At 34.6% G+C, this 24,284-nt stretch overlaps 1 long non-coding RNA gene and 3 other non-coding genes across 4 annotated transcripts in view; 3 read left to right on the top strand and 1 right to left on the bottom strand.

Annotated features, from left to right (window-relative positions):
• LOC140138219 (uncharacterized) overlaps window positions 1-24,284 on the bottom strand; it is a 476,970-nt gene that overhangs the window by 137,688 nt on the left and 314,998 nt on the right. The gene's annotated exons all lie outside the window — the stretch shown is intronic.
• On the top strand, window positions 1,920-1,991 carry Trnat-cgu (transfer RNA threonine (anticodon CGU)). Its single transcript has one exon. It is a non-coding gene; the product is annotated as a tRNA-Thr (tRNA).
• Trnat-agu (transfer RNA threonine (anticodon AGU)) lies at window positions 4,962-5,033 on the top strand. The gene has a single exon. It is a non-coding gene; the product is annotated as a tRNA-Thr (tRNA).
• Window positions 11,072-11,143, top strand: Trnat-cgu (transfer RNA threonine (anticodon CGU)). Its single transcript has one exon. It is a non-coding gene; the product is annotated as a tRNA-Thr (tRNA).

The following is a 24,284-nucleotide window of genomic DNA, read 5'->3' as shown; positions in this document are numbered from 1 at the left end:
TGGTCTTATATATTTAATTACAGATTATTATTACTCACACATAAACCGACAGAATGTTGTAGCTTGTGTGATTTTGTTTTTATGTATTTTATTGGCAGAGCAATGTGTGTTAGTTTGTGTTTTACTCATATTAACTGATTTAGTTGTCAGAACTTTTGTAGTCAGAACTTGTTTCGTTATTAGAATGTGTTTTTACCATAAAACTGTCATAGAGCAAGATGGAGTAATAAAGACGGGCGTGAGGGAGTGCAACATAGCGAGAGCCTATCCACGCTAGACGATAAAATAGTTTAAAATTAATGATTCTTTTATAGACTATTCTTTGAACTTATTTGAATATTTCCTAAAAGGTATTTAGATTCTACAGCTGCCTCTGAAATCGACTGCTTTTCATTTACTATGAGGTACAGGGACACTTGTACTACTTGTTCCTTCCATCGCACCTGCATTATGGAAATTAATAATTGAAAAGTATGTCTGGTTTGAAGTATACAAATATTGACTGCTATGAGGGGCATGGTTAAGATTATAGGCCCAAGGTGATCTCAAAACCATGCTATGACCCGAGGCGCAGCCAAGGGTCATAGCATGTTTTTGAGATCACCGCGGGCATATAATCTTAACCATGTCCCGAATATAGCAGTCAATATTTGTTTTATATACCGAATGGATACGTGGATGCTGCGATTGCGCAGTTTGATCGGGACGCACGTGACCGGTCCATAGTTCATTTCCATGGACCGGTCCATAGTTCATTTTGTGGGCATAGTTAATTCAATGACTGCACTTTCAACCAATCAGATGACAGGAATCTATATATGAGGTATATAATTGAGATATGCGTAATATACTAAATCAACACAAACACGAGGAATGCATTTTCTGTACTTTCAGCAAATTATTCCGTGGAGTTTGTCAAAAGTCATTAGGTGTGATTACTCGTCATGGGACCAACTTTCAATCTCGCTGAAGTGACAAAAAGGGACACTTTTAATCCCACGTTTTATTTTATTTTATTTTAACTTAGAGAATTGAAACTTTCTTAAGATATAAACGTTTTAAATGATAAAGTGAATTTTGAACTTCAAACCAGACATACCTTTCTATTATTAGTTTACATAATGCAGGTGCGATGAAGGAACAAGCAATGTAAGTGTCTCTGTACCTTAAAGTAAGTGAAAAGCAGTCGATTTCGGAGGCAGCTGCTGAACCTAAATACCTTTTAGGAACTAATCAAATATGTTCAAAGAATAGTCTATAGGTATGTTTAATTCAAAAAGTAACATCAGCTAGGGGAATGTACCTTGCTATAAAAGAGCCATTAATTTGGAAACTATTGTATGGTTTGGCGTGCGTAGGCTCACTCCTACTATCACCCGTCTCTTTCACTCTCTCCCACGCCCGTCTTCCTCCATCTTGCTCCTTGCCTGTGTCTGTTTGTAGATAAGGGAAGACATCAAATTCTGACTAAACAAGCCTTGACTACAAAAGGTCTGACGACTAAAGCAGCTAATAATGACTAAAACACAAACTAACAAACATACAAATATATAAAACAAAATCACACAAGCTGCAACTTTCTGTGGTAGTGTGTGTGAGTAATAATAATGTGTAATTAAATAAGACCATCATTATCAATTTGACCTATACACCAGTATATCAGCCTGGCCTGCAAGCTGTTACTCTGCGGACATCGTGCTTAAAATACTGAAAAATAGCACTATTTTCAATTTATAATCAATGAACTTTGACGCTTACTATTTATTATTTATTATTTATTATTTATTATTTATTATTTATTATTTATTATTTATTATTTATTATTTATTATTTTTCATTTTTTATTTATTTTTCATTTAATTACAGGAATGTTAAGTGATCATAATAATATTGCAAAAATCATCGTCTTCAGTAGCCGAGGCGCCATGGCTTAGCGGCAAAGCGTCTGTCTCGTAAACAGAAGATCCCCGGTTCGAATCCGGGTGGTGCCTTTTTTTTCAATTATTTTTATATAGATAACATCTTCTCATTGTAAATATTACACCAAATCGTGAGTATTTTCTGGTAATCATTCTTCATCCTTTTCTTCATTCTATAATTTTTAAAGTGTAACTTGCTCAACTGCTTTCCCATCTGCTTCAAATAAACTATAGGCGAACTCTTACAAGAGCAAACGTGTTATGATGAAATATTAATGTATGTTAAAGAAAACACATTAAAATTTTAATTCTAATTAACTCAACATTGCCGCTCTTCCAAGATAAGTTATCATCTTCTATTATTACACGTTCGATGATTTGTAAATAATTCACATTATCTGTTGCCATGGATTGACGCCTGTGGTGATGAGCTACTAAACAATGTCTAAGTTACGTTTCCAATCTAACATTAATGATTAGATAGACGTTATACAAGATTGGTTAGTGTATTTTGATTACCATCTATTAACCTTCAGTAGGAATTAACGATCAACATGATAATTACTAACTGAACATTTAACATTCCGAGTCAACACGAGGTATCTCCAAATTAATATAATTGTAGATACTTTTCACCTCGGATGTCAGTGTTATTTCTTTGACATGTTGAAAGTAAGAAAATCATGTGAATTCTTCAGCACAACTTTTAAACTTCAGCTGTGTGCATTAAAAGAAAACCGTGGAAGATCTAATTTCTGATGTAACGATGTCTCGTGTTTATGACGAACTTTCCGTAGGCAGAATAGCAAATCACAATAATTCACCAGCGCAATAGACGATGGTACGCTTTTTGATGCATCAAAAGAGGGGACTTTGCAGGTGAAGTCAATTATGGGTTTTGAGTGCAGTGCAGTATTTAAAAGCATTTTGCAAGCTTTAAAATTGCATCTCATTTGCTAAAAATTGATCAAGACGACAATGAAAAAGTATTCACAAATTCTTATTATTTTAATTTATCCTGAAAATCAGTTTGACACAAAGTCCTATCTTTTGATATGTTGCATCACGCATGTTTAGTGGTTTGATATTAACTCAGGTATAGTAGTGTGATATCTTCCGGGTAAGATTCACTTTTCCTTTCCGTTATCTGTATATTTTTCTCGGTTACCCGTTTTCTTATTTATCTAATTACAATTCAGTTAACTATAAGGTCAACCATAACACCCGCTTAACTATAACAATAATAGCAAATATTTTAGCTTCCTTACTACGTTGATCATTACTATAATATGTTGATTTACAATGTTGCAGCGTTGTTTTAAGTGTTAAAGATGAAATCATGCATAAATGAGGTCCGTCACAACCTCCAATTCCGTTACCTGAAATATACATTGACATAATTAGGTGTAAAAAAAATGTTGGGCATATTTTACCGAGTAGACAAAACTGTTGCGTGTACATGTTCTATGTTGGTTCCTGAATATATACCAGATATTAAATAATTTTGATTGTTTGAAATTTGGCCTCTAAGATCTAAATATACTTTTCAAAGGAAAATATTACATCATTTATTTTATGCTTATTGAAACTGTGTTAATTCCAATAATAGCAACTGTAAATTAAAATTCGAGGAATGTATTTCGGAAACTTTGACAATGTAAAACGTACTGGGACTAACTTTCAATATCGCTAAAGTGTCAAACAGGTGACACATCACATTGGATCCCACGTTATAATTTATTTCAAGTTCAATTCAGCGAATTAAATCTTTGCTGAGATACAAACGTTTTATTTGATAACGAGACTTTTAGTTTACAATGCAGATTGTGTGATTTAGATTATTCGATTAAAACTTCAAACCAGACACTTTTGTATTATTAATGTACATTATGTAGGTGCAATGGAAGAAAAAAGTACATACAGTACAAGCATCCCTGTACCTCATAGCAAATGAAAAGCAGTCGATTTCAGAGGCAGCTGTAGAATCTAAATACCTTTTTTTGGAACTAATCAAATAAGTTCAAAGAATATAAAGGTAGCTTTCAATTCAAAAACAAACATCTGCTTGATGAGCTTGCTATAAAGAATCATTAATTTCAAACTATTTTATGGTTTGGTGTGCGCAGGCGCCCCTCTCTCTGTATATCTCTCTCGCTGCCGTTCCTCTTCTTTCCCTCTCCCTCTTTCTCCCACGCCCTTCTTCCTCCATCAATCTCCATGCTTGTGTTTTTATTTCGTTGATAAAAGAAAAAATGCTAATGACTTATCGACGGTTGTTTGATGGCATGTAAAGCTGTCATTTTAAAGAAAAGTTGAACAATGAGGGCGCTATTTATCTTAAACCTTGTTTGCATCTTTAAGGGGTAGACATTTGAATAATGGTATTAGATCATCAACAAAAAGACTAACGGATGAAAAGGAAATTTTCAAAACAATTTTTATTAAAATATATTTTATTAAATAGCGCCCTCAATTTGCCCACTTTGCTCAATTTGCTCAATTTAATAATATGTTAAAATTCATTGGCTTGATTATCCGAGGCGCCATGGCTTAGCGGCAAAGAGTCTGTCTAGTAAACAGAAGATCCCCGGTTCTAATCCGGGCGGTGCCTTTATTTTTCTTTTCTTTTTTCTCTCACAGTACAGTTTATAGAATAAAAATTACCAAAAAAAAAAAAACCCGCAAAAAAATGAATAATTTGATATAAAAAATATATGTTTAATACTAAATGATCCCATCAAACAACCTAGTAACAACTTCTGACGAATAGTAGTTAATAAAAGAAGAATAAAATATAAATAAAAAATATAAAATAAAGGTACGAGTTTCGGTGAATGTGTGTGGGTAATTACAATTTGTAATTGACCATCATTATAAATTTAGCCTATACCATCATGGTGGTATATCAGCCTGATCTGCAAGCTGTTAATTGTTGTTAATGCATAATCAATGAACTTTGACGCATACTCTATTAAAACAGTTATTCAATGAATCAAACGAAATGCCTATAATATGTTAAAATTCACTGGCTTGATTATCCGAGGCGCCATGGCTTAGCGGCAAAGCGTCTGTCTAGTAAACAGAAGATCCCCGGTTCGAATCCGGGTGGTGCCTTTATTTTTTCTTTCTTTTCTTTTCTTTATTTTTTCCTCAATGCAAATCTTTAAGAAATTCGTTTGTATTTTCTGGTAATTATTCTTAACTTTAATTTCTTTTTCTTCATCATTTTCCTCATTCTATATATATTTTTATAGTGAAAAGCGATTATTTTAACAACTACTTTCACAGCTGCTGTGAGTAAACTATAGGCGAACCCTTACAAGAGCAAATGTGTTATGATGGAATTTTAATGTATATTAAGGAAAACACATTAAAATTTTAATTCCAATTAACTCAACATTGCCGCTCATCCAATATTAGTTATCATCTTCTATTATTACACGTTCGATGATTTGTAAGTAATTCACATTATCTGTTACCATGGTGATGAGCTACTAAACAATGTCCAAATTACGTTTCCTATCTAATATTAATCATGTTAATGATTAGATAGACGTTATACAAGATTGGTTAGGGTATTTTAATTACCAGCTATTAACCTTTCCAGCTATTAACCTTACCAGCTATTAAACCTTCTGCAGGAATTAACGATCACCATAATTACTAACTGAAAAAAATACCACCCGAGCACATGCGGTATCTCCTATTTGATAAAATCGTACATACTTTTCACCTTGACAGTATTGTGTAACTTTATATCATGTTTGGGACTTCTTTGACATGTTCAAAGTAAGAAAGCACATCAAACATCAATTACATTTTAGCTGTACGTGTTGAAAGAAACCAATGGTAGATGTAATTATCCTTACATCCTTTTTCTGATGCGACAGTTTAATACAGTGCATAATGTTTATAATGAACTTTTCATTGGCAGAATACCGGGCATAATAACAGATCACAGTTCACCACCACAATAGATTTGCGAGGTTAGTACTTAACGAAGGCCCAAGGGCACGTGTTTTGGATATGTATGATGTTCTGAAATGGAAAACTTTGAAAAACCGTTCTCATATCAGTCTTATTAATCTTGTTCATAAATGCTTGACAGGGAATGTCCCAGATTACCTACGAACTAAATTTTCCTATGTTAACACCCACCACGCCTACGTAAGTCAAGTTCAGGTCTATGTCTTTACCATAACAAGGTGTTGTCAGAAGCAGGAAAAAGAACTTTTCATTATCGAGGTGTTACAACGTGCAATGAGATGCCACAACATTTAAGGTTAATAAATTACAACTCAAACTTGTTCAAACGGGCACTTCACAATAATTTCTGAACTTTTAATATTTTGTAAAATGTATATATGAAAAATGTAAATAATGCGCCAAAGTTTTACTTTATGACTTTTAAAGATTGATGTATTTTGATGTATGCTTCTATATTTTGAATGTTTGTGTTATTAATTATTTTACATATATTATGTTTTATGACCCAGTGAATATGTAAATAATTAGCCAAGGTCTTTACTATGATTTTAATGGCTTTAGATATTATTTGATGTATAAGTTGATGTATGTTTGGATGTTATAAGTTATTAATTATTTTATGTATACTAGTATTACTTGTATATTTTATGACACAGAGAAATGTAAATAACTAGCCAAAGATTTTTACTTTATGAATTTAATGACTTTTGATATTTGATGTATTTGATATATGGTTCTATTTGGATGTTTGTATTTTTAATCATTCTAATATGTATAATTCTACCAATTACTTTGTACTTTATATTTTATGACATGACACCGGTATAAATATGGTTTTAATAAATAAATAAATAAATAAATAAATAAATAGACGATGTTCTTATTATTTTGATTTATCTTGAAAGGAAAAATCATTTGATGTGCTGCTACCATGAAATCAGCCATAAGTCGCCGCGACTTTATACTCATTTCGTTGAGTCGGTAGTTTCAAGATATTCGGTCTGACTAAGTTGATGTTCTTTGTTACCCTTAGTGAATGACCCATTGTGCCCCCATTCACAAAATACATACAGGGTGTCCCAGAAAAAATTACCAAGCGAATAAAATTGAACGTAAGTCGAGAATTAGACATCAGAATCAAAAATTTTAAAATGTAGCGCATAGCTTCTTTTGTTGTGCATCACATACGAAACAAATATTTAATTCGGTTGACTGGTTGCAAAGAAATGAACGATAACATAATGCGTGCATCAATGCAGTTCATTCCAAGTTTGATCAAAAGGCGTTTTTTTCATACTCGCTCACCGCTTCCTAAAGTTTGTGTATCTCATTAAATTTAGTCCACATTATCTATTTTATAATCCGACGGTGTTATGTCATTCATGCTTTTACTGAAGATGAATAACAGTTTGTCCGAGAAAACTTTGATTTCTGCAATTGGAAGCTTTCCAATTTTAATTCTTTATGTTGTACAAATATGTTATATTTGAACTTTCCAAAGAACATTTGAGCCAAGAATGACAATGATCAAGTGCTTACAGCTTTACGTGTGATTTTTGATGGTTTTAAAAGATTTAAACTTTGCAATACAATTTCTTGGAAATATTCCAAAAACATTAATGTGTGTGAGAAATTTTTTAAGCCAGCTGGAATTCTTCATACAATAATTCTTTATGCAACATTTGTATCAACATTAACAAAAAATATATTTACAAGTACCGAGCATCATCTTACATGCAAGCTTTCATTTTCAATATCGTGCAGGTTTTCAAATTTGAACAAAACCTAATTAAATGTTTTGCAAGAAACAGATTGTTTAAAAAGAATGAAAAGGATTTCACAGAACAAAATATGAAGCCCATTGACAGTTAACCACTAGTGCGCATTTCTTTCAAACTTGGAACGAAGTGAATTGACGCATGCGTTATGTAATCGCCCAAGTCAACCGATTCAGGTAAAATTGACATATAAGATGCAAAATACAATGGGCTACACGCTGATGTTTAGTTTTTTGGATTCCGATGTCTATTTCTTGACTTACGTTCAAATTCATTCGCCCGGTAATTTTTTATGGGACACCCTGTATATCCTTCTATTTTGGAAAAATCGCGTTCCAACCGACAAGTTTGCGTAAAAGTTGGCAACCACCCTATTTTTGTTAATTTGGGTATGCTGAACTCGATTCAGCAGTATTTTGAGACCATGATCCTCAAAAAGACAACAAAATTGCCCCAAAGGATTGTATAGGGACAATGATTTATTTGTTTCTAATAACACTTTCAAATATATCAAATCATGCGTCTGGCACCACGGATTACAGAAATACAGTTTTTGTGCGTGTACGACATATATATTAAGAAGTTTAATGGGGCACAAAAGATCTAAGGTGGATTTGCTTGTTCTGTGTGGGTCAAAAGTCAAAGTTGGTCCAATTTTCGTAAAGGTTTTTCGTAAAGGTTAAGGGAAATTGTCGCCTTGCATAGAGGTTTCAGAAAAAAAATAGTTTGCACTATCTGCGATGTCAAGATATAGCATGCTACATTATAAAGAGTTAAAAGATACGTAGGATTCCATAGGATTCAATGGCATTTGTATCATTTATTTATGTATTTATTTACTAATTAATTAATTAATTAATTAAATAATTAATTGATTAATTAATTAATTAATTGATTAATTTATTAATTAATTTATTTATTAATTTATTAATTTATTTATAATCTACCTTCTGACCATCACTATCGCAGATAGTAAAAACTATTCTTTTCCTGAATCCCCTGAACTCGTCTAACAGTTTACATCCATTTTTAGGAATTACGGGGATCAAATACAGATTAGCAGACACAAGTTGTGAATTCACCAAAAAATTGTGTTGCCAGCTTTAACACGAACGTGTTGCTTGATGTTTACATAAGCACACATTTCCAGAATAAAATCAGTTTTAACAACCATAACAACTAAGTTTCTCCTATCAATAGAGGAAAAAAACTTGAGTAAAAGAGTCCGGCAAGGTCTGCAAAACTGACAATTGTAATTATTGTTCGCGGGAAACGCAACCCAAACCTCCACGTGGAGCCCGATGGGTAACGCTTACTTGGGCAATAAAGAATAGGCTTGGGTGCGAGGAAGTCAGCTAGCGGAGGATCATGTAAGCGTTTTGCACATGTACCAGCTACTTCCTCGGCCGACTCAGTCTGGTGTGGCTCTGAAAAGACGCCGTTTGGTTTGCTAATTACGTCTGCAAGGAAATGAGATGTAAATCAACGTACGAATATACAGGCAGAGTCGTATACAACGTGGCATGAAGCTGTTTATACTTGACAAAGTATTCGGACCTAGGAAATTACTTCGAATGGAATGTTTTGTATGGTAGTGTGGTATAACTCAACATCAAACAAAAATCCAAAATATTTATTAAACATTCCCACCTTTATTTAATCAAACTGTTATTTCGTGAAGACATTATGTATAATACGGCACAAGCCCATTGGCCACTGGGAATTCCAAGATTCTCTATGTGACCTATATAGGTATGTCGTTTACTCAAGTATTCGCATTAAAGTGTTTTATCACGTTCATACAACCATGGTCAAGACTCCTTCAACGATGTTCAAGTTATTATCTTAACTGTATTACATGATTGTGAAGTAAATAAAAGTCTCTTTATCATTTCAAACGCACGTTTTAAAAAAATTGTCAGGCAGGAATGGATATAACGTGAGAGAATAAGTTGGATTTGTGGTGAACTTATTTTCTTGAAACAAAATACAACAGCAAAAAAGTATAATGTAAATATATTAGTAACATAGGCTCTAAAAAAATTGAGATATGCGTAATACTAAATCAATACAAATACGAGGAATGCATTTTCTGTACTTTCAGCAAAGTATTCCGAGGAGTCTGTCAAAAGTCATTAGGTGTGATTACTCAAACTTTCAATCTCGCTGAAGTTACAAAAAGGACACCTTTAATCCCACGTTATATTTTGTTTTATTTTAATTTAGAGAATTGAAACGTTCTTAAGATATAAACGTTTTAAATGATAAAGAGAATTTTTGAACTTCACACCAGACATATCTTTCTATTATTAGTTTACATAATGCAGGTGCGATTGAAGTAACAAGTAATATAAGTGTTTCAAAAGTCATTATGTGTGATTACTCGTCATGGGACCAACATTCAATCTCGCTGAAGTGACAAAAAAGGGACACGTTTTATCCCACGTTTTATTTTATTTAATTTTAACTTAGAGAATTGAAACTTTCTTAAGATATAAATGTTTTAAATGATAAAGTGAATTGTTGAACTTCAAACCAGACATACCTTTCTATTATTAGTTTGCATAATGCAGGTGCGATGAATGAACAAGGAATATAAGTGTCTCTGTACCTTAAAGTAAGTGAAAAGCAGTCGATTTCAGAGGCAGCTGCTGAACCTAAATACCTTTTAGGAACTAATCAAATATGTTAACAGAATAGTCTATAGGTATCTTTAATTCAAAAAGTAACATCAGGTAGGGGAATGTACCTTGCTATAAAAAAAACCCATTGATTTAGAAACTATTGTATGTTTTGGCGTGCGTAGGCTCTCTCTCTCTCTCTTGCTATCTTTCACTCTCTCCCACGCCCGTCTTCCTCCATCTTGCTCCTTGCCTGTGTCTGTTTGTAGACAAGGGGAGACATCAAATTCTAATGACTAAACAAGTCCTGACTACATGAGGTCTGACGACTAAAGCAGTTAATAATGACTAAAAACACAAACTAACAAACATAAAAATATATAAAACAAATCACACAAGCTACAACTTTCTGTGCTAGTGTGTGAGAGAAATAATAATGTGAAATTAAATAAGACCATCATTATCAATTTGGCCTCTACACCAGTATATCAGCCTGGCCTGCAAGCTGTTACCCTGCGGACATCGTGCATAAAATACTGAAAAATAGCACTATTTTCAATTTATAATCAATGAACTTTGACGCTTACTCTGTTATTTCATATTTATTATTTCATATTTCATATTTATTATTTATTATTTCATATTTCATATTTCATATTTATTATTTATTATTTATTATTTATTATTTTGTATTTATTTTTCATTTAATTACAGGTATGTTAAGTGATCATATACTATTGCAAAAATCATCGTATGCAGTAGCCGAGGCGCCATGGCTTAGTGGCAAAGCGTCTGTCTCGTAAACAGAAGATCCCCGGTTCGAATCCGGGTGGTGCCTTTTTTTTTCATTTTTTTTAATAGATAAGAATTTCTCAGTGTAAATATTTCGCTAAATCTTGTGTATTTTCTGGTAATCATTCTTCATCCTTTTCTCCATTCTATAATTTTTAATGTGTAACTTGCTCAACTGCTTTCACATCTGCTTCGAATAAACTATAGGCGAACTCTTACAAGAGCAAACGTGTTATGGTGAAATATTAATGTATGTTAAAGAAAACACATTAAAATTTTAATTCTAATTAACGCAACATTGCCGCTCATCCAATATTAATTGTTATCATCTTCTATATCTGTATATTTTTCTCGGTTACCCGTTTTCTAATTTATGTAATTACAATTCAGTTAAATATAAGGTCAACCATCACACCCTCTTAACTATAACAATAATAAACATTGCATTTTAAAAGGAGAAAAAAGGAAACTTTTACGTCGCCTATACAGTGAAATGGTTACATGCTAACTTACGGTTTCACACTTTCGTAACCGTTATATATGTGACCGTCCACGGCGAATGAGCCGTAAATTCCTCCCCGGTCAATTTTGTTTTATTTCGTGTTTAAAAATAAACATCATAAACTTAAAAATGGTATATCATTTGACTTCAAACGATATCCAGAAGCGGGGTTATGGTTTGTTAAACTTTGCTCCTATAACAAAATTATAGCTTGTTTCGTTTCTACATGTATCTCTTTTTCCACATTGCTGGCAATAAATATCAAACAGTCATAATTGGCGGTCATTTCAAATCATCCCCAAGTCAACGAGGTTTAAGAAAGTTCTCTCATTGTTAATTGTTGGTTATGCATACCTATACAAAATACAATGCCTGGTAACCCACCACTTGAACAGGATTTAGCAATATAAACAAACAAAGACCAGAGCTATTAAAAGTTCTATAGCCATTAAAGGTAGAAGCTTATTATCCACTTCAACAATAGGATTATTGATTAGTTTTTGACTATCGAAATGAGACGTATGTCGGGCCAGCTTAAGTTACCGATGAATATGACCTTCGTACACATTTTACACCGTAACTCAGAATACAATTTAGGGAATTTACGGCTCATTTGTGCTGCCGGGTCACATATAAGGAATATAACACACAATAAATATTTTAGCATCATTACTACGTCGTATATTAATCATTACTATAATATGTTGATTTACAATGTTACAGCGTTGTTTTAAGTGTTAAAGATGAAATCATGCATAAATGAGGTCCGTCACCACCTCTAATTCCGTTACCTGAAATATACATTGACATAATTAGGTGTAACAAAATGTTGGGCATATTTTACCGAGTAGACAAAACTGTTGCGTGTACATGCTCTATGTTGGTTCCTGAATATACTGCCTGTCTCAAAAAAATTGTGCAAGTGAAAAGCGCCCTCTCTGGCAATTAGAAAATACCGTTTTGACATGATGCTTACATCAACGTCAAGGGCGTAGTCTTAGCTCTCAAATGCCGTTTGTTCTGTTCCATTTGCATGTTTTAATCTCGAGATATGTTTAGTTAAAGACGAAAGGGTAAAATCACAATTGTGCCACTTTTACTAGGGAGTTCCTTCGTAAAATCAAAAGAATGCATCAATTACACAATACAAAAATGTTCTGACTGTTTTTACTGTTTTATCATGATGCAGGAATGATGATTCTCTTTTTCCACTTAAAATATATTAAAAGATAAATAAATATTTCACATTCTGCTGTAAAAATTAAATACATGTGCATGTCAATGATTTTATCATGGTAAATACTGTTCTCTTAGTCACTACAGATATGTTAAAAGACAAACAAATATTGCGCGCTTATACATGTTATACACAGCAAACACCCACCAGCACTGGACCAGTAAAAGGGCCCATTTGCACTGGCCCAGTACTGGACCAGGGTTGGGCCACATAAAGTGAGCGCCAGCACTGGACCAAACCAAGTCGGTCACAACTGGTCCAATATAGTGTGTCACTTATGGACCACATAATGTCGCCAGAGCTGGCCCAACGCTGGCCGGGCTTCCGTGTGGCCCAGCATTGGCGCTCACTTTATCTGGCCCAAATGTGGTGGGTGACGTGCTCACACTAGCGAAACAATCAATTAAATTCAGTTTTCCGACTAGGCTTGGCTATGCCCGGGGGCTAGGGCTATTCGAATTGATATTTTTAGTGGAAGTGCAACTTTTGCAGGAACTTTGATTTTATTTTCAAATCTTGGTGTATGGCTACAAATTTGGTACCAAATGAAAGCTAACAGATTAAATTTTATTGTTTATTATTGAAAAGTAAATATAAATATTGTATGAAGGAATATTTTTACAGTGATTTTACTATTTTTAGCTCATTTTTGACAATTTAATAGGAATATTTAGGCATGTTTAAATTTCAACTTATACTTCTATCCTATCGGTAGGGAAAAATCTAAATAATATTTCATGTCCCTTTGATTTCTAGACCATCCTCTAGCGCCTACTGATTTACGGGCCGGGTCCAGATTTGACCCTCACCATTTTGTAACTGAGATTCGTGTATAATTAATTTTGTGAGGTAGGCCTATACAACTTTTAAAGCATTTTATATAATATTTATTCTGTTTTTATTCATATAATTTACCTATCATTTCTTTGGGCCCCGGGTTTGGGCCTAACCAGCTAGCTAGGTCTATGCCATGTCGGGCCTCCATATGAATATATTAAATAGTAGGCCAAGGCCAAATAGTAAATACTACGTCTATCAAGTAGGTCTTTAAATTAAATAGGCCTAGGCCTATGCATGATACATTTCAATAGACCTAATAGGGCCTATTTTTCTCTCCCTCGGCCTAAGAGCTTCAAACTGATAATAAGCCTATAACTTTCCATAGGCCGTGTAAAATTAATGTTTTGGTTCTCGCCCAGAGGATTTTCATGAATTGTTGGGGCAGGGAGGGTTTTTTTTCAATGTAAAATTAGCCCCGGTAATTAGCATGGCTTAGTTTTCGGTCTTTTTAGAGCAAATGAGGAGGCCCTTTTTTCATTTTAATGTGAGATTCTGAGGCCGGATAAATCCCATAAAAAACCAAAAAAATTCTTGGAAGTGATATTTGTTCTCTAATAGGCCTAAACTTATTTAGGCATATTTGTAAGCCTATAATGTTTTCGTAAAGTAGGCCCGGGAAGGTAGGCTATTCCTAAGTTTTAAAAAGTTAAAAATCTACTTTAAACAAATCTGACAAATCCCGTTAATTTAGGAGGGAGAGGACGAGAACCAAAACATTTAATATTTATTCAAAATTTCAGAATAGGGTGTTCCTAGGCTAGAGGGTGTTATAGCTTGAGCTATTCTTATAGGGCGTAACTCCAAAATTAGACCTCTAGTCTCAATAAAACTTCTGCATGGATTATTTGAAAGTGTAGGCCTACAATCCAAAATCCCGTGGACGCATTTATACAAGCATAAAACGCCAACACTTAGGGTCCCTAGCTTAAAACCACACATTTAAACTTGAAATGTCTGAATGTCCCTTTCTTTTCATGGGGGTTGAGCAATTTATGTGCCTGGTTTTATGGGACGCCTAATTTTTAAATACAACGCTCTAAAATGATAAAACGCTGCATCTAAATGATAAAACGCTGCATCTTGTAAATTAGGTTCCCAAAATGTTGCCACACGTTGAGGGGGGGGCAAGGACAAGAGTAAAGCAATTTGCAATTTTGGCATGAAGTTTAGATAAATTTTACCCCCACCCGGACTCGTATTTATTGCACAAAGGTTGGTCTTTACAGTTAAGTTATTTGTGGTTTCACCGCCTTTGACCGGGAGGGGGCACTCGAATCCAGAGTCGAATATGAAAGTGACATACCTGTACCAAAGTAAGATACCAGACTAGGGATCTACCGGAGGCGATTATTTGTCCAAAAAGGGGTCATTCAGTGGTGGCTCCAAGAAAATGTAATGGGCCATTACGTATGGAAAGGATTAGAATTGCATGAATTGTGTGTCATTGAATAACTTTCTGGGCAAAACTGCAAAAATGTGCTACAAAATGTAAAAATTGTACAATTTGCGCATTTTTGTTTGTTTGTTTGAGTGTAAATTTCTAAAAAAAAAAAGGGGTCATTAGGTGTAAGCTGATGACAAAAGGGTGTCATTGGGGGAATTTTTGCCTTCAATAAATAAATAAATGATAATAATAATAAAAATAATAATAACCGCTCGACAACCCCTACTAGAATAGGGTTTTTTGGTCTCCTAATGTATATCGTATTAAACTCCCTGAAGATTACAGATGACAGAGAAATAATGGAGACTCACTCAATGAAGTGCAGATATTTCAAATTTAATTGAAAATTTAAAATCAAACAAACTTATATTCCCCCTGCATGTCCTTTCTCAAGTCAAAATCAATTCAAAGTTATTTTGAAAATGACAAGTCCCCTCACAAGTTGACTCTTTACAACACAATATCTAGGGACCGTTTTTTTATTTTTTTGAATTTTGACCAACTTTGAGAAATTTGCACCAAAAATGGTCAAAAATGCAAAATTTTCAAAAAAATCATAAAAAAGCCTGATTTTCGCCCAAATTTCAAATATTTTTGGCGAAGTTGGTCAAAATTCAAAAAAATGAAAAAAAGGTCCCTAGATATTTGTATCTAGTTTTTAAAAATTAATTAAAAAAACCCGTTTTTTGGGATTATCTCCAAAAATGATCATTTTGGCCCAAATTGGACCTCACAGATGAATTCATCAAATCATTTCCATTCTAAAAATGTATACTTTTATATTCTTTAGACTAATAATTGAACAGTTATGAGGCCCGAAAGTTTTCATAATTCCAGGGTTTTTTAAATATAAATATCTAGGAGCCATTTTGTTATTTTTTTGAATTTCGACCAACTTTGAGAAATTTGCACCAAAAATGGTCAAACAAATCATGAAAAAGCCTGATTTTCACCTAAATTTCAAATATTTTTGGTGAATTTGGTCAAAATTCAAAAAAATGAAAAAAAGTCTCCTAGATATTTTTATCTAGTTTATAAAAATTAATAAATATTTTTTTTTTTTTACGTTTAAGGAAGGGGTATGAACGTTTGGACAGTATTTATTGTGGGACATTAGAGCACATCGGACATATCGAATGGTATTCTGAATACGAAGAATGTCCTTCTGTTATCAAATTATTTTGATTTTTGAAATTTGCAATGTAATATACACATTTTATGGCAAAGAATTAAAAATTGATATTTTTGACATTTAACAGTACTTAAAAATGTATGTAGGTGGGATGAAAGGCCGACGATCAATTGACAATTTTGACCTTTCGTATTGAAGATATGGATTTTTTTACAAAACACCAGAAAAAAGCTTTTTCTCCCAGCTACATACACTTTAAGAATATATCATTAGATTTATAAAATTTACTTCGAGGACTGTTATTATATCAAAAATGTGAAAAATATCAAATTTTAATAATTTGTCATAAAATGTGTATTATATCGTGAATTTCAAAAATGAAAATTATTTGATATCAGAAAGACATTCTACGTATTCAGAATGCAATTCGATATGTCTGATGTCTCATGTCCCACAAAAAAAAAATACTGTCGAAACGCTCAAAACGTTCATTCCAGATCCCTTAACGAAATAGAAGTGGGCAAAAAAACCCGTAATTTTGGGGATTTGGGGCCAAAAATGGCATTTTGGCCCAAATTTTACCTCACAGATTAATTGATCAAGTCTTTGCCATTCTAAATATGTTATTTTTATATACATTACACCAAGAATTTAGCAGTTATGAGGTCCGAAAGTTTCAATAATTCCAGGATTCAGACCAACCTTAAAAACGTTTATAAAACGTTTTTGTTTGTTTGTTTGTTTGTTTGTTTGTTTGTTTACCCAGGTTGGTCCGTGAGGAACACATGCTAATCCATGGAAAATCCATGGACCGTTCCAAGCTCATACAAATGCACAAGCCTGGATAGCCAGTGTAGGCTAATATATGCATGCTGGCCTAGATAGCTTTGATAAACAAAGCAAGAAATGGAAGAAAATAGCTAGGAAAAAGAGAAAAGAGAGAAGGCCACTCCCAAACACAATTGTACAATTTTACTCTTAGCCCTTACTTCGTGAGAAAGGAAACTGGAATTGTTTGCTGGGATATTAATACTTTGTCTAACCAGAATTACGGGTTTCGTAATTAAGGTGGCCCCACAATAAAGGTTGGTTAATATAAAAATATATTGACCTTGATAAATCTGCTAATAAAACGTTAATCAAAATATGGGAATAAGGTTGCAAATATTTATACATATGAAGAGCTTAGTTCAAAAGCCCTTACATCCACCTCTGGCTGAAATTGAGTTATGACATTATAGTGTGGGTAAAAATACACATTTTGGTGGTTGTTTGACCTTCATACTGCCTTCTCTTCTCTTCCAGAGATATCATAAATTTCCTGTTTGGAAAATCTGAGGGAATTTCCGGATATCTGGGCATTAATAATAATATAAAATAGTTTTGTTTTAATTTTTGATGTATATATAACAATAGTAGCCTTCAATGTTCTTTAACTATTAAAACCAAAAGGATTATAATTAACAAAAGTTGTAGTTTATAAATACTAAAATAAAAGGCATTTTGCTGAATTTAATTTTTTTAAATCATAATCAAAAAAGTAAATGAGATTAAATTTTATTTTTGATTTTGCAAACGTTTTATAGTCAAGGGCTCAAATTTGATTGCAAAGTTGATCAATGATTGTGTTTGAGCTGTACATTGGATTAATGACAAGCATGTAGGCCAAATACACAAATGAGCTCATTAATATTTGAGCTAGAGAGTGGATTAATGGAAAGGCAAAATATGCAATTCTAAAACACAAGGCCTGGTAGCCCTTTCAAAAAATGTATGCTTTGGTATATCTTGCATGACTAAGTTTAAAAGAGGTTATAACCATGCTAACAATTGTATTGCACTTCTGAGACTCTTCAACCACCTTATTTTGGGAGAATATTTGTGTAGTGAACTGATTTCCTGATTTTCCATCAAATGAGGCCTGTTCTCACAAAATGAGCGGAAATTGTCAGATAGAAAAGGAGATACATGAATGGTTCATTGAACCTGCTAAAAAACAATAGAAAGCAAGGGAATTCTCCTTTGAAATATTGAAAACTTATATGACCCAGATAATTTTATATGACCCAGAGATTATGGATCTGGCAATAGCCATGAAGATTTGACCATAGCCATGCAGATGGTGCCCACCTGGACTAGCTTTAAGCTAGTCAGTACTGCTGGACTAACAAGGATGACTAACCTATCTTAGTCCAGCTTGACTAGCTTTTGCTTAGTCGCTTGACTAGTTTGATGTTAGTCCAGCACGCTGGACTAGTTAGGGTTAGTCACTCGACTAGTTATTGACTTAAGTTAGCCCAACTGGGGCCCATCTGGACTAACATAGCACTAGTCAAGCCAGCTGGACTAATGTAACATTAGTCCAGCTGGCTTGACTAACATGCTCAAACTAGTCAATCCTACATGACTAACCTCAAGCTAGTCCAGCCTGCCGGACAACCCTAATTTAACCATACATGCAATTGCAGATTGGATAGTCTGATAAGGGTTATACAGTTTGAAGGTAAATGAGTTTGTCACTCATATTCACAATAATGTAGTCACACAATCAAAAGTTTTGATGGATCCATTTTGCATGTGCATCAAATCATAAATCAGAAAAGTTTCATGTGCATGATTCAGATAAATCCATCTTTGACAGGCAAAATTAGTGCAAGGTTATTTTTTCTCATGACTTTTTTGTGTAACAGCTTAACTCGTTATTTTGCACAGCTGATGTATGCAGGATATACAGCATTTTCTTCTTGATGAGTTGGAATTGTTGGAAGTCTATTCCTACCACAGTTGGGTCACATTTCAGCAGCACCTGAAAGCAAATAATGCAAAAAGTTACTGTTAGTTAAACTTCAATTAGCAAAATGAATATTCCCGCTTTCACATCTGGCGGTTTTCTGAAAAAAATTCGAAATTCAGGATCATCAAAATAATTTACTTTATTTACAGTTTAATACATGTATAGTGTACAGAGCCCCTGAAGTGACATGGAAGAAAAAAAGTCTGGGTCCGACTTTGTAACTCTGGAACTTGGGGGCCAAGATAGTAACTTGGGGCCTGAGATAGTAACTCGAGCGCCCCAAGATAGTAACATGGGCCCTGACTTAGTAACTCGGGGTCCAAGATAGTAACTCGTAGCCCCGAGATAGTAACTTGGGGCCCGACTTAGTAACTCAGGACCCGATTTACTAAGTTGGGCTGAAATCAAAACTCGACCGGTGGTTGACTGGCGGTTCTGTCCAGTTGCCATTGTTTAGAACAATAGCAAAAGGACAGGCGGTCAACCGCCAGTGGAGTTTTGATTTCATCCCTAAACCAACAACAATTTTTTTTTGATGTTTCAAAATGGGAGCTTAATTTTGACAAATGACAACAGGCAGGAAACTTTAAGAAGTTCTTCCACCTCCAAAATTTTGGTTGGTCATGTATTGCCACACCATTTTTTAGAGTCCACCATCAGGGACAGTACTTAATACAAATATAGTATACTGTCTTAAATTGCACAAGCAGTTTTAACATTTAGAACCAAAAATGTGTTTCATAATGGTCATAGAACCATCATTGGTGGCACCAGGGCATTTGCCCCTCAATATTCTTCCCCCCCACCCCACTTATTTTTGCAGCAATTTTGCACAAAATTGGATGATTTTGCAGTCATTCACTTTGCCACCCACAAAAAACAATCTGTGGCAGCACTACAGGGGGCATTTTTCTTACTCCCCCAGTTTTTGAACTAAAATTACAGAAAATTGTGCAAATTTAGAAGATTTTGCCCCCATTCACTCCCCAAAAAAAAAAAAAATTCCTGATGTCGCCACTGAGAACCAGTTTATAACACCTAAACAAGCTAAACGGAACATATTTCAGGTCTAAAATATCATGGGATTATGAGAATACATGAGGTTTCTTCTGATGCAAAATGTCTCCATTTTGATCTAGGATAAAGAACAGTATGACCGGATGAGGCTGTCGATCTGGTCACACATTTTTCAGTTACCTTTGGTATTTGAACGAAATCATTCAGACTAGTTGTATATGTTGGCGTTGAGTCTTTCAAGCTTCACGGCTACATCGTCAGCCACAGAGCCTATACAAAAATTCATGGAATTAAAATGGGATTTGACAAACTGTCGATTGTAGATTTTGGGTCACAGTTGTTATTCTTTAAAAAAGTAATTAATTGCAGAGCATGCACATAGCATTTTTTTTGCCTAAGTTGTTGCTAATTTAAGGTACGGTATGATATATTTAAATGAGTCATATTTGAAATTTTTTTTGAATTTTTTTTGCAGCAATTTTGGGCAAAATTTGTTGAAATTCACTTCCCCCTTCATGGGGGGGGGAGTGAATTTCAGGGGCCATGTCACCGAAAAAAAATTCTGGCACCGCCACTGTACTTTAAATAGACCTAATCTATTCAAGTGTTCATGAAAGTCAAAATTGTGAAAATAGGGCTAGTTTTTCAATCCAAATTCCTGTTTTAATTCAATCGTTTAGAACAAAATAAGGGTAAAATAAAGCTCACAATGCAATCTGCAACAGCGGTTGTTTTGAATTTTCTGACAATCAACATCATCATAATTATGTTATGCCTTTGATAAATTTATATATAAGGGGAGCCCTGTGCAATAATTGTGAGCCCCCTGGGGAATTTTGAAATGGCAGAAATGCTTGCCACCCCACCCCCCTATTGGCTTGGCAAAAATTGCTCTTGAACTTTACGGTCAAGGCCCACTTTTAGAGCATTTTATTTTTAGCATTTTAGAGCATGTTATTTAAAAGACGCTATGAATGTGTGCCAATTATTGCTTGCCCTCACCCGGGGAGTCATCTCCCTTATCGGAGCAGTGCCAAAAATTGCCCCCCCCCCCTTTGGCTGGCCAAAATAATCTTGCCCCTACCCAATTTTACCTCAGGGCTCAGTGCTCATTACACAGCCCTTAATTTAACTTGGACTATTGGATAACTTGGGCCCCACAAGCTTATCAATACCACCAGCACCAGGGTGCTTATAATAATAATCATTAACCCTAACACCCAAAAATCTTATAAAATCTTACGATGAAAAAATATGCGCATGCATGAATCCCAAGGTCTGCGATGACGCAATCAGCCTAAGTGTCATATGCGCACGGAATTGCTGGCCGGGCAATAACCCGTGTAGCTACCGGACCGTGATCGTGTGGCTGGCATGCGAGGGGTCAAAGGTTCGAATCCCGGGGGTGCCAAGTCAAAAATTCTTCTTCTCCTTGACTTTTTCGGACCTTCTTTGACTTCCGATCCCAAAAAGCAGGGTCCAGTGTTAGGGTTAAAGGTAAAATATGGTGCCGTGGCTTGAACTTTTAGGGCCAAGGCCCAATTGCAAGCCCAGCTAACCAAATAACGTTCTCAAAACGTTCTGAGAAAGTACCGTTGACGTTTTCTAGACGTTTCGATAAAACGTTTTAAACACGTAATTTTGTTGAAGGTTTTTTACGTTCTAAAAACGTTATTAAGAGACGTTCTAAAAACGTTTTCACAACGTAAAGAACGTTTTAACAACCTTTCTTTCTGTCACCCAGGACGTATCCAGGACCTACAGAAAACGTATCGGACGTTGGAGCACGCAACGAACGTATATATGAAAACGTTATAGGAACGTAAAAAACGTATTGTATATTTTGTTTTTTATTGCAGGACGCACTTATGTTCGTTTCTACTACGTATTTAGAACGTTATAATGACGTATTGAAAACTTTTATTAGTACACTTTACAAAAGTACCATAATATACAAAACTATAGGTCCGGCTTCTAGAAGAAAAAACGCGGTCCATGGCAGTGACGAAAACTCCGGACGAAAACTGTAGTATAAACACGAGAACCGTTTGTAGTGATACGTCTACCATGATGATGATAGTATTCACACCAAAGGTAATACGTATGACCTCAACAGTTACGTGTTCGACAGCAACAGCAGGTTCTTTATTTTACCGGCAGGAATATCCGCATGATCCCGGGAAAAATATACACGATAAGCAGAAACTTGCATTACAAACACTACAACACACTTTCCGTTTTCACAGGGAAGTGGTTAGTCGGTAACACAAATCAAGGAAAAAAACATCACTATAGGCCTACCTGAAAATGTCACTTCTTGGAAAACGTTGATGCTTTGATAATATATATAGAGGAATTATTCCCGGAGCCATGTGTTACAGTGAGATTCCGGCATACATAATAATACAGTTGATACATACACGTTGTACACAGTACTGTACTGCTTTGGTGAGTGACCGTTAAGGTCAAGTTCAACCTGTTGCATTCTTTCCATATTCTGCGTGGGTGCTATTATAGTCTTGCTCTTGAGGTCAAGACACAAAGTGAAAGTGTATGTGTATACGCACATATACACCGTTTTCATGGGACCATTTGAAATCTTTAACTTCCCTTTCACTTTTTGAAATGTTTGCGTTCTACGTGTACATATAGGCCTATAGAACTATTTATGCATGAGTATATAAATACAAAATCGCAATAATTATTTAATATATTGACTCCATAGGCCTATGCAAAATGCAAATAAACGCGTCATCTTCTTGTACACGTGTATGAATAAATTAAAATCAAATTTCTACTTGTAGAATTTAAATTCTTCTTTTAGGCCTACATTCTATTGTACATTTCCAATATTCTATTGATAAAGAAACGTTTAACAGACGTCAGCACAATATGTTTTGAGAAAGTTGCAGGCGAATGTTTTATACACGTCGCGAAATAACGTTCATTTTATAACGTTCACAACACGTCCTGTGAACTTACAAATAAAACGAAATTAAAGCTTCAACATTATAACCAAATCGCAACGTTTTAAACACGTTTTAAACACGTTTTGGAAGACGAAGACGTAAAAGACCTAACCAGAACCTAACAAAAACGTTTTATAAACGTTTTGTGTTTGCTGGGAGGGCATATGTACACATCTTGGCAGGCCCGTACGCAGGAATTTTTTTGGGGGGGTGCTGATTTTGAAAAAGTGGACCTTTTTTCCAAGGGGGGGGGGCAATTTTGTAAATTCCTCAAAAAATTTGGACATTTTTTTGGCCAAAAAAGCGTAAAAAACCTGTTTTTTGATCGCTACGCTCGCAAATTGTCATATTTTGGGACTTTTTGTATACTTTTGCACCCCCCTGCGTACGGGCCTGCATCTAGGGTGTATTGCTGGCACTACATGTATTGCTATACAACTATAAAAAAAATAGTACACAGGCCTACATGTTGTATCACAGTGTTGTATACTAGCTGCTATGTAAAGACTGGCATGTTGATGGCTTGTTATGCCGGCATATGCATGACATTATTTTTGGTATTTCTGATGTAATATTATAATAATTGCAACTTTACATATTAAATCAACACAAAGCAAGACTTACATTGTGGCGGAAGACATCTTCTACAAAATCTTGATGCATATAATTCCAGGACATTGGGGCAAGAACTTGAAGTGTTGCTCTGCAGTGCAGTGTATATGTGTAGTACAGTATCATTAGTTGACTCTGACAGTTGACAGTTGTGTTTCCCCACTTATAATTGGGTCAGAGGTCACATACCACAGAGTGGCAAAATTTAAAATTGAAGCTAGTCGAGCAACCTAGTCAAGCCGGCTTGACTAACGTTAAGCTAGTCCATCTACCTTTACCAGTCCGTCCAGCTTGACTAACCATAAACTAGTCAATCCTCAAACTAGTTTGCAAATATTCTAGCCTGGTTGGTCTGAATGGCATGTATTCCTATAGTCACGGTTGAAAATATGCAAAATCAATGCAATTTCAACAATATTTGAACTGGAACACATCTATGGTGTTGATTTGAAGTCATTCAATTGTCTGCTTTCACTGTCACCATGTAACCATTTTCATACTTGGCTCTGTGAATGATGTTGATCAAGTCACGATACTTTCTGATGTGATATTCCTCAATTCCTGTCTGAAACAACAAAATAAAATATTGATACAAAGTAATAAACATTTTGGTCATCTAAATGTTTATTCATATCATTTT

This window comes from Amphiura filiformis, chromosome 17, assembly GCF_039555335.1.
Source record: "Amphiura filiformis chromosome 17, Afil_fr2py, whole genome shotgun sequence".
Lineage (NCBI taxonomy): Eukaryota > Metazoa > Echinodermata > Ophiuroidea > Amphilepidida > Amphiuridae > Amphiura > Amphiura filiformis.
Note: the sequence above shows the minus strand (reverse complement) of the source record. Positions and strands in the feature narration are given on the sequence as shown.